Consider the following 10,660-nt stretch of genomic DNA (forward strand, 5'->3'; position numbering starts at 1 on the left):
ATTTTAATTTATATATGTTATATATTTCAAAATAAATTCCTGTCTCTCTTGTTAATCTTTAAAAATATTTTTTAACGAACAAACTTTTTTTTCTTCAAGCTTACTTCTGTGCTGATCAACCTCGCGAGTTCCATACGTCGTGCATAAAATATCTAATGGATAAAACGGTGGCCTGATCGTATACACGTATATTCTCGAGATGGCGATCATTGATTTCCAGGGAAATAATAAATGAAATATTCATAATACTGTATGCCATTGCGCTTGTCTTGCGTAACCGTAACGTCGCAACGCCGTGAGAAACTACCAGATGTCACAGTCACTCCCAGAGTACGGTAACAGGAATGTATTCCAACAAGGCCTGTCAGATCTTTATTTAAAGATCAATCATTGCCAAAGTCTACACTGTTGAACAGAGGTCCTGTGTGTTAAAAAAAGTCCTTGTTAAAATTTTTGTGTAAAATAATCAACACATACGTGTGTAGATTTAACATATGCCTGCTATGTTAATTGAATTTTACAAATTCAAAGTGTAAAATAATTAAAATAACTTAAAAAATATGTTAAAGTAACACAATTTGAACGTATTTATTAAATGTGTTAAAATTTACAGAAAAAGAATGTTGATTTTACTCTACAAAAAAAGTAGGAATACAAATTTACAAAAATAGAGTGTTGATTTTATCTTACAATCTCAACTTCAACATAAAAGTTATGTTAATTGTACACATAATTAACTTCAAATTACGATCAGAATTACATTTCCTTTCTGTTGAAATATTTTAACATAATATCATGCAGTGTTACCACTTAACACATCCATATTATGTTAAATTAACACAAAAATTTGAGTGGACCGTTTTGGACACGTGATTTATGTTATATTTAACACAAATTTTCCAACAGTGTATCTATGTAAAGTGATCTAGAAACTACGCAGCGTGATCATAAGGTAAGATTCGAATAATGTTTGAAATGAAAATCTATTTAAAAATATGCAGAATGCTTCAGGATTGTCATTCGAAGGTGATGCTTTCTTAACGAAAATTTAATTTTATTTTTTAATGTTCAATTTTAAATATTTTTATAATTCACAAAAATAGATTTATTTGTTATACTTAAAAATTCTATAAAAATAAAATTTACTGTTCTAAATTTTATTTCTAGAGTTTAAGGGGGTCATCCCGTGTAACGACCGTTTTTTTTAAGGTTTTTTTGCATTTTTTTGCGGCGAAATGAAAAAATACAGAGTTTTCAAATTTTTACTATATATTTATTACATCTTAAACTATATGTGTAAATTTTTTTATTTAAAAATATAGCGTCGATGGCGAGTTACATCACTGGAATGGCACCCATGTAAAAAAAAACGGTGCCCACGATTCCGGCAGACTGGTTTATCTGAAATCAAAAAATCAAATTGCATTTTAATCTATAGGTGAATGGTTATCGTGGGAACTAGGATTTTTTGAAAATATTAAAAATTCAATTTTTCGCATGCTTTTAAAAATTATAACTCAAAATAGCATGATTTTTTGCGACTATTTTTTTATGAGGACAGAAAACGGTTCAATATTTTTTAAAAATTCTAGTTCCCACGATAGCCATTCACCTATAGATTAAAATGCAATTTGATTTTTTGATTTCAGATAAACCAGTCTGCCGGAATCGTGGGCACCGTTTGTCTGCTTTTTTTTACATGGGTGCCATTCCAGTGATGTAACTCGCCATCGACGCTATATTTACACACTAAAAATTGACACATATAGTTTTCAAATTTCGGAAAATTACTTTGCCAGTATATTCTATGCATGCTTTAGATTAGATTTATGCAAAAAAAAAAAAATCGTTTTTTTGAAGCCGTCACACGGGATGACCCCCTTAATTCACAAAATTTTTTAAATCTTGGATCTACAATTCAATATTTTATTAACAGAAAATCTTCAAATCTTTAATTCGTTTATATAATATTGTACAACACAATTGTTCATTAATTTATCAATATTAAGTTTACACATGCTTTAGTCTTCCTTACATTCTCACTCATTTTTGCTTTTTTCCCCTCTTTTTCATTACGTGTTATTATTGAATGCTGAAACGGGTTCGACCAAGTATAAAATAAATTTCCTTTCCACACAATCCCCCCCCCCTCTCTCGCTTTCCCCTCACACCCTCACACCCTCACACCCCTCTCGCGGTTCGCTCGATAACGCCGCCGGTGGTTCTTCGCGATCAGCCGGAGGGAGAGGCGGTAAGAGCCGCGCGAGCGAATTGACTTTCGCGCTTCGACTCACTCAACGCCGTTCACAACAGGGTGGAAGAGAGGATATTTCTCGCTGCTTAGTCGAAGGGTTGTGCTCGTTCAACCCCTACGAGGATCGCGAGATCTGGGACTCCGCCTGTCGACCAATCGTCGTCGCCGGTCGACGTCTCGCGCACGTGTTCTCGCGTCGACGGACAGCTCGTCCGCCCAGCCGCGCGAGCCCCCGGGGGATGATAATTCACGCTGGCTGACACCCTTCTCTGCGCCACCGCCGCGAGCCGCGGCCAGATCGCGACGGGCAAAAATTTATACAAATCGCACGTGCGTACGCGAGTTCAACGCGTTTTACTTGCCGACAAGAAGCGATCATCGCGAAGAGAGATCGAGAGGTTTTCCACGATTCTCTGATCGGGACAGTCGGCAACAATCGACATGGAATTCGGAGGGGTACATCTCGCGGCTGTATTGTGCGCGGCTTTATTCCGCGTCTTGTGAATTGTTACGCGAATTCTGGGGGATATCTGCTGTTATCATGGCGCGATCAGTCTCTGACCACGTGCCGGTGCAAACTCTGATTTAGATAATAGAGAGTTCTAAGGCGATTGATCCTAAGAGATAGAGAGAGAGATCGCTGGAAACTTTCAAGTATTCTAAAAACTACTTCGGTAAGGGATTTTTAAAAATTAAAAGTATTTAAAAAATCATTTTTTAAATATTAAAATAGAATTAAATATATTATATAAAATAAGAGATACTTTGTATTTTCTGAAGAACACGTTAATGAAGTTTGACGCGAATTTTTCGAGATATCTTACTGCTAACCTTACGAAATGTCACATATGAAACAAACTAAAAAACTGGATAAGTATACGATATACTAATCTAAATTTGGGCTTTAGAATATCTATGTATCATTCGCGACGATCGCCAAATTCGGCTGAAGATTTAACAGATCGCAGTGAATAGAGAGGAAACGGAGAGAGTTTGTTGCAGAACTTGCAGGGATCTAATACAAGTAAGTAATTACTTTGATAATAATGTTATTGATAATACATGTAAGATAATACATAAGAAAATAGTATTTCTCGCTAACAATACGCACTATACCTAATACAACAATATAATGCGATGTGTTCTTTTGCATTGCGACATACTATTCAAGTCATGGATATGTATAATAATACCGCCTTTTTTCTATTTGTCAAATTCTATTCGTGATTGACTGGCATTAAACCAAAGATCTTTGTCTTTGCAAATTCAGCTCAGAAAGTCAGTAAATTCGCGATTTGCATAACATTGGAAACTCATCAAAATGGAGCATATTGTTTGTTCTCAATTATACATTATTTTCTTTATTTATTTGTGTTGTTTGTTATTTTGTACAAAATTCGATACTTTTTAAAATTTCGTTCTACGTTACCCAAGTTCTTTCGCGAACGGTATTATTCTTAAACATACAATTTTAAAACATTTATTATATATTTATAACATTTATTAGCATTATTAGCTCTGTTAGTGCTGGTCTACAACCTTGTTTTAAAGGATATTTAAGCTTTAAGCCGTAAGAAATTGACCAATCACAATGGAATGTGAAGAGAATACTCGATTGTGATTGGTCAATTTCTTACGGCTTAGAGCTTAAATATTCTTTAAAGCAAGGTGTAGACCAGCACTTATCGAGATACCCATCTCTTCTAAGATAAAAATCTCAAAATTTGTAATTGCTTTTATCTTCACTACACTATGGCTGCGGTCCACTTGACGCTACAAATGCTTTGAAGCGTTCTTCTTCTCCTTCTTTCTTCATTGAAAGAAAGAAGAAGAAGAATGCTTCGAAGCATTTGTAGCATCAAGTGGACCGCAGCCTATAATGGCTATACAATTTTCTGCAGATTATTGTTAAGGAGGTTCGATGGCTTCATCGGAGGGACGCGGGGGTTCTGGAAACAGCGCACTAGCGTTTGAAGTAGTGGGAATGAAGGGGATTGCTCTGATTGGTCGCCGCGTGTATAATGCGTGCTGCTGTTCACGTCGTTCACGACCATGACAGTCTATGCAGACGAAAAATCAAGCAATTTATGCTTTAATAATTAATTTTTCTACGAAATGTGCGGTAACCTTCCCCTTTCTTTCGCTCATTTATTTGTAAATTATTAAGTTACATGTGCAAATTTCTTTTTCTTTATCATTTGCATTTTTTCTTGCACTTATTTCATTCTGAAGGTATATGCGATATGTCATTTCCCATAAAAACCTATGTTACAAATGCAGCCAGTTTCATGAAATTTTAATATGTTGTTCTGGAATGCAAAATAGAATTATGTGAATTTTTGGGGAATTTTTCACCGTCCCGTTTTGAAAAAAATCTAATCCAAAAATTGTACTTTTTAAATTTTTGGAGTAGATTTTTTTCAAAACGGGACGGTGAAAAATTCCTAATAAATTCACATAATTCTATTTTGCATTCCAGAACAACATATTAAAATTTTATGAAACTCTCTGCATTTTGTTGTAGCCATCGAACCTCCTTAAGTATTACATTTACCGATTTTATTTTATTTCTTTGATGTATAAATGCGCGAGTATCATGCATGCAGCATGCTTAAAGTCGAGTTAAAAACAAGCGCTATGGTCATGACTATAAGGGTGCTTTTATACACGGACTTCTCGCTTCGAAGAAGGAAAACACGCGTGAAAGGAAAACAGAAAGAAAGAAAGGAAGAAACGTGACGAAATAACTGGTCCGCGCGAACATCGCTGATTTAATCGTCATCGAGCTCCCTTGGACTCCCTCGTCGGAATCAGCGCGTTCTCGTCGGCGCCGGCGGTGCGATTAACGGGCGACACGTGGCACGTCGCTTACCGCCGGTCACCCGTGAGTACTCGCACCTGTAAACCCGCTTTTCCGGTGGTCGCGCGTGCAATTATCGTGTCGCAATGCCCGTCATTACGTCGAGGCCGACGCATATGTCAAGAGAAGGCAAACGTTAATACGCGAGGAGAAGAGAAAAAGAGGCAGAACTCTCGTCCGGTCTTCGATATCTGGATGCGGTATAGCGCACGGATACCGTTAATAAACTGTTACATAAAACATGTACCGGTCTCGCACGCGATATCATTTCACACCTTCCCGTGTCCGTTATACGCGCAAATTGTTGGAGTTTTTATTTAATACACGTATCCGGGAGCAGAGCCGTGCGCGTGAATGTTATTGATATATGTAATAAATACATATCGATTCCGCACGCGATATTATTTCACACGTTATTTCTTTCAACGCGGCTGTATATGTCGTCGCGAATGGGTGCGTTTCATTGTTGGCTTCACAGGTACATACTTTGTACGCATATGCTTTATTAAAATATAATATGAATAGTATACACCCCCTCTAAGCCCGTACATTGCGTTGCTTCGCACGATTGTTTCGTAACTGCAAGCAGATGCAACGTTCTAGATGCTGTTATTCTTTTCCATCGATTTTTTAACTTTAAATATCAGCGGAGACAAAAAGGCGAATTAATTTCTCTCTACGAAATTTTTTAAAAAAGAAATTGTATCACGATCCCTTATAGATCTGCCATTACTGGACAGCCACGACGCGGGTGTCGTGTACAATGTAGTCGAGCGTGTCACGCAATCACTGTCAAGCCGTGCGAAGCGTGCACGTGCGCGTGGCTGGAACCGATCGTGCCGCGGCTAATCGAAAATTAGGATTGGGTAAAAAAAAAGGCACGCAGCTCCCGTCATTAACTTCGGTAATCGCCGGAAACCTGGTGGTTCCGGTACTCGACTGTCCAAACATTTCGTAAATTCGGACGATGTTATTCGAAACGGCGTGCTTGTCGATATACGCTAAGTGTTATAAATAATTGGATAACGATGCATTTTGCTATACATTTAACTTAAGCAAAAGTCATAGAGAATGTTATAAAAGGAAACTTTTTGAGTGCAATAGAAAGAACGAAGCTTTTTAAATTATTTATTATATTATATTAAATATTTTACTTCGCATAAAACAAAATACATGCCAAAAGGATAAATATAATCTATTTCAAATAATAAACCATGTTAGAAAGGTTCGATGTTGTGATTTAAATAAAGTGTTAGAAAATTTGTAAAGTATACTTAACATATACTTAACATATAAGTATACTTTACAAACTTTCCAACATCTTATTTAAACATCGCAACTTCAAACCTTTATAATATAGTTGAGAATAAATTATAAATTAATATAACACCTTTTTTGCTCGTATTTAATTGTTGATCCATCAATCTCCTTACATTGTATTGTATATAACGAGATTAATTTTCTATTATTTTGTTTAAATTTAGATAAATAAGAACGAAACAATCTGGTATTGTATCTTTATAAAAAACTTTTAATTACACATCTCGTTTTCAACATAATTTCAGTGCAGACATTTACACGATCCGCTTACATTTCATCGATACTTGCTACTTATTATAATTAATTATCTCTAATGGGAGGTTTATCTGTTACGATTTATTATGCCACATATGCCATTCTTCTGTAGGATCAATTATTACTCACGTATCGTTAATTGTACTGCGACCTTCAGGTACAACAAAGTCAGGTCAGGTGACTCGACGTAACGACCATGCTTACGTAGAAGCGAATCATCAAAAATTAATCGCCGTAGTTCTCGTGGGCGTACGAAAAAGGGAAAACCTTGAACAGCCGGTTCAAGCCAAGATCCGTGCGATGTTCGACAATGTACACGTATGAACCGCAAGTTATATAACTTTTCAAAGATTGTATAGAACTTCTCTTCACAATTACGCGAATGTGTAATAATTGAATTAAAGTCTAGACTTGTGGTTCTAATATGGGAAATAAATCGTAGAGGTGCTAAATGAGAATGCTATCACTCTGATGAGAAATAAATAGGGATTGGGCGCTAATTAAAAATCTTTCACTGTCTGAAAGGTGGAACTTACTTAGCAATCTCGCGATACGCGTCACGGTGGCGGAACGGAGGACTCCTGACACCACCCATACAGCATGGAATATGCAAGAAATGTGCTATAAACAATCTATAAATATTTTAATATTCCACGGGTCATTCAGAATATTCTGTAGAAGTTGCGACGCTATTTTATACTACCGCGTGGCGGTTATACACCACGGTACACAGCCCAGCGTCACAATGATGTAGAGCGGGTGTCAGAGCCGGATACGAACGCGAAATGTGTTGGGCGCCAGGTGTGGAGAAGGCCATACCACCTTTTGCTCCAAATAACTCGAAACGCGCGAAGTGACTCCGAATGATCCTAGATAATCTACGCTAACGATTCTCTCTATCCTCGTAAGGCTCCAAACCGAATAACACAGCTCTGACCGCTCGCGGCGGCTGCTCCATCAACGGCAGAGGGTCGTAGTTCAATGACCGGGTAACTCGAGGAGACGTTGACAGAGGTTAGGCGAAACAAAAAAAGAATCTGCGGAAAATAGATATCAGAAATTGTATTTGCACAACATGACGGGATAGATTCCCATTACTTTTCACGAAAGATACACGCGACGACTCTTCAAGGGGTCTTCAACAAATACACGCATCGCGCTAACTATTCCCCGCGATCGAGAAACGCCGATCTCTAGATAGGGTCCGAAAGATAGAAATATTACCCGAAAACGGAATATGACCTAGAATTATTATCCGCGAAATAGACACGCAAACTCTCAATAATCTATTATTCGTAAAGTCGAAACATTATCCGCCAATTTGGAACGCAAAACTCTAAATAGGATCGCCGCAAAATGGAAATATTATCCGCAAAGTAAAATTATTATTCGCAACATAGAATTAGGATTAGCAAAAGAGGAATCGGATTCGCAAAATAAAAACTCAAAACGTTAGATCGGATAGCCGCAAAGAAATATGATCCGCAAAGAACTATGATCCGCAACGTAGAAACTATTATTCGCAAAATAGCAATATAATCCGCAAAATAGAAACATTAATAGAAACGCAAAACTCTAAATAGGATAGCCGCAAAATAGAAATATGATCCGCACAGAACTATGATCCGCAAAGGAGAAACTATTATTCGCAAAATAGCAATATAATCCGCAAAATAGAAACATTAATAGAAACGCAAAACTCTAAATAGGATATCCGCAAAATAGAAATATGATCCGCAAAGTAAGATATTATTCGCCAGCTAGAAATTGTATTTACCAAATAGAAACGCAAACAGCACCGCACATCTAAGCACCACGCGGGTCTCACGTCCTCGGCACGTGATCGGGAAGCCTCCCGCGGGCGTGGCCGGGCGTACAATTAACACGCGGGGGCCGCGGTATGCCGCTATAATTACCGCCAAATCTAACACGCAAGTTAACGGGGTGACTGTGGGGCCTGGCCGATCTATCGATAATCGGACGCGCAAAAGAGCTACCGTAATCCGCGACAAGTAATTGTCCCTCCGATCGCCCGTACTTATACTACGGTTGAGTCGTGAAGGAAAGAAGTCCCACGTTTCTACGGGCAGCGACGGGCGGGGTATGTCAGACCCGACTTTTACCAATCCCGAAGGATCCACGACAACAATCCCGAAGGATTCACGACAACAATCCCGAAGGATTCACGGCAAGGACGCGTAGACCACCATCGGATCATACGCTCCTCTCTCACAATTACTCGGTACGCGACCCTCCGCCCTTGCTGCCACCTGTTACCTCGTCGGGATTGCTGGCCGCCCACGTCTCGCCAATCCTCAGTCCTTTCGCCTCGCCAGGGCGTGTAGGGCCGCCGCCCTCGCTAACAATCCGCCCTGGGTCCTCGCCGGACCGCCGCTCTCGCTCGCAAGTCCTCGCCGGACATCCGCTCTCGCTCGCTATTCGTCCTCGCCGGATGTCCACGCTCGCTCGCTCTTGGCCCCACAGTGCCGGGATCATTTCCGCGGCTTCGACTTGCGGCCCCCTAGATCGGGGCGCTTCGCCGCACCGGCGGATGGCGCCACGCTGCCCAAAACGGGTCTCCCGGTCTCTTCTTCCTGAAAACTACAAACTAGTACGCGCGCAAAAGGTTTGAGTGGCGAAGACCGTGACGTGCACATCGTGCAACGTCACAAAGTTCTATAAATATTCCATGAAATTTTGTCCATTCGGAATATGCATAGAATATTCTACAAATGTCTAATAAATATAGTACATTTAAAAAATGCATAGAATGTTCTATAAATATTTTGACAAATATAGAATATTTGGAATATTTACGGAACATTTTGTTAATATTCTTAAACATTTATAGCATGTGCTATGAATATTCTGAAAAACTTTTCTAGAATTGTTATGAATATTTCAATAATAATCTGTGAACATTGCAATGAACATGAAATATTCAGAATATTAATAGAATATTTTTTACATATTAGTAGAATATTTTTAAAATAATCTATAAACATTTTAGGAAAAATATTGAAAACATTCTAATTATTATAGGAATATTTAAAGAATATTTTGGAACATTATATAAATATTTTGGAAAGCATTAATAAAAACTTTTTAGAAATCCGAGACCCTTGCGAGCTAACGAAAGGGAAGCGTAACGAGACCGCGAGAGAGTCCCCAGGTAGGAAACGCCGATACTCGAGAAACGGGCCAAGACTGGCACGAGTGTTGGCTTGCCGACGTTTAATGCCCAAGCCTGGCCCAACTATTACCCGAATTTGGGTAGCCGAGGCTTGGCAAGCAAGTGCCGCCCAATATTGGGCCAAAGCTTAATAGCCAATCCTTATTCTTTATCATTATTATTAGATTTACAATTTTCTTTTAAAAAAAATAATTAAAAATATATAATTTTATAAAAAAATTTCATAATGAGCCGGCACTGGTTTCTGACATTCACCCGACATTGAGAAATATTATATCATATATCTAATTTAAATTTTATTACTCTTTTTAAACTGAATTTGTTTCTTAAAATGATTTTTGAAAAATTATATATTTGCGCTGGTTATGACATATGTAGACTATATATGACGCTTACATCAAATTAAGAAGTAGTCTACCACGTAAGGCAGTTGGCTCACGATCCAGAGGTTCCGAGTTCGAATCCCACCAAGGTAAGTGTGTTTTTCAAATACGAGAAAATATTTATAATCATAGACTGCATCTTAAGAAACAAATTTAGTTAAAAAAAAGTAATAAAATTTCGAAATAAATAATTTTTTTTATGTCGGGTGAATATTAAATGTATACAGAATATGCGATATCCCATTTTTAATGTTCCTAAAATAATCTATTAATGTTCTATAAATATATTTTGCATATATAAAAAAATTATGGATTATGCGGAAAAATTTATAAAACATTTGTAGATTATTCGAGAATATTTGCAGAAATTTCTAAGGACATTCAAAGCGGGACAT

The sequence above is a fragment of the Temnothorax longispinosus genome, chromosome 11 (assembly GCF_030848805.1).
Source record: "Temnothorax longispinosus isolate EJ_2023e chromosome 11, Tlon_JGU_v1, whole genome shotgun sequence".
NCBI lineage: Eukaryota > Metazoa > Arthropoda > Insecta > Hymenoptera > Formicidae > Temnothorax > Temnothorax longispinosus.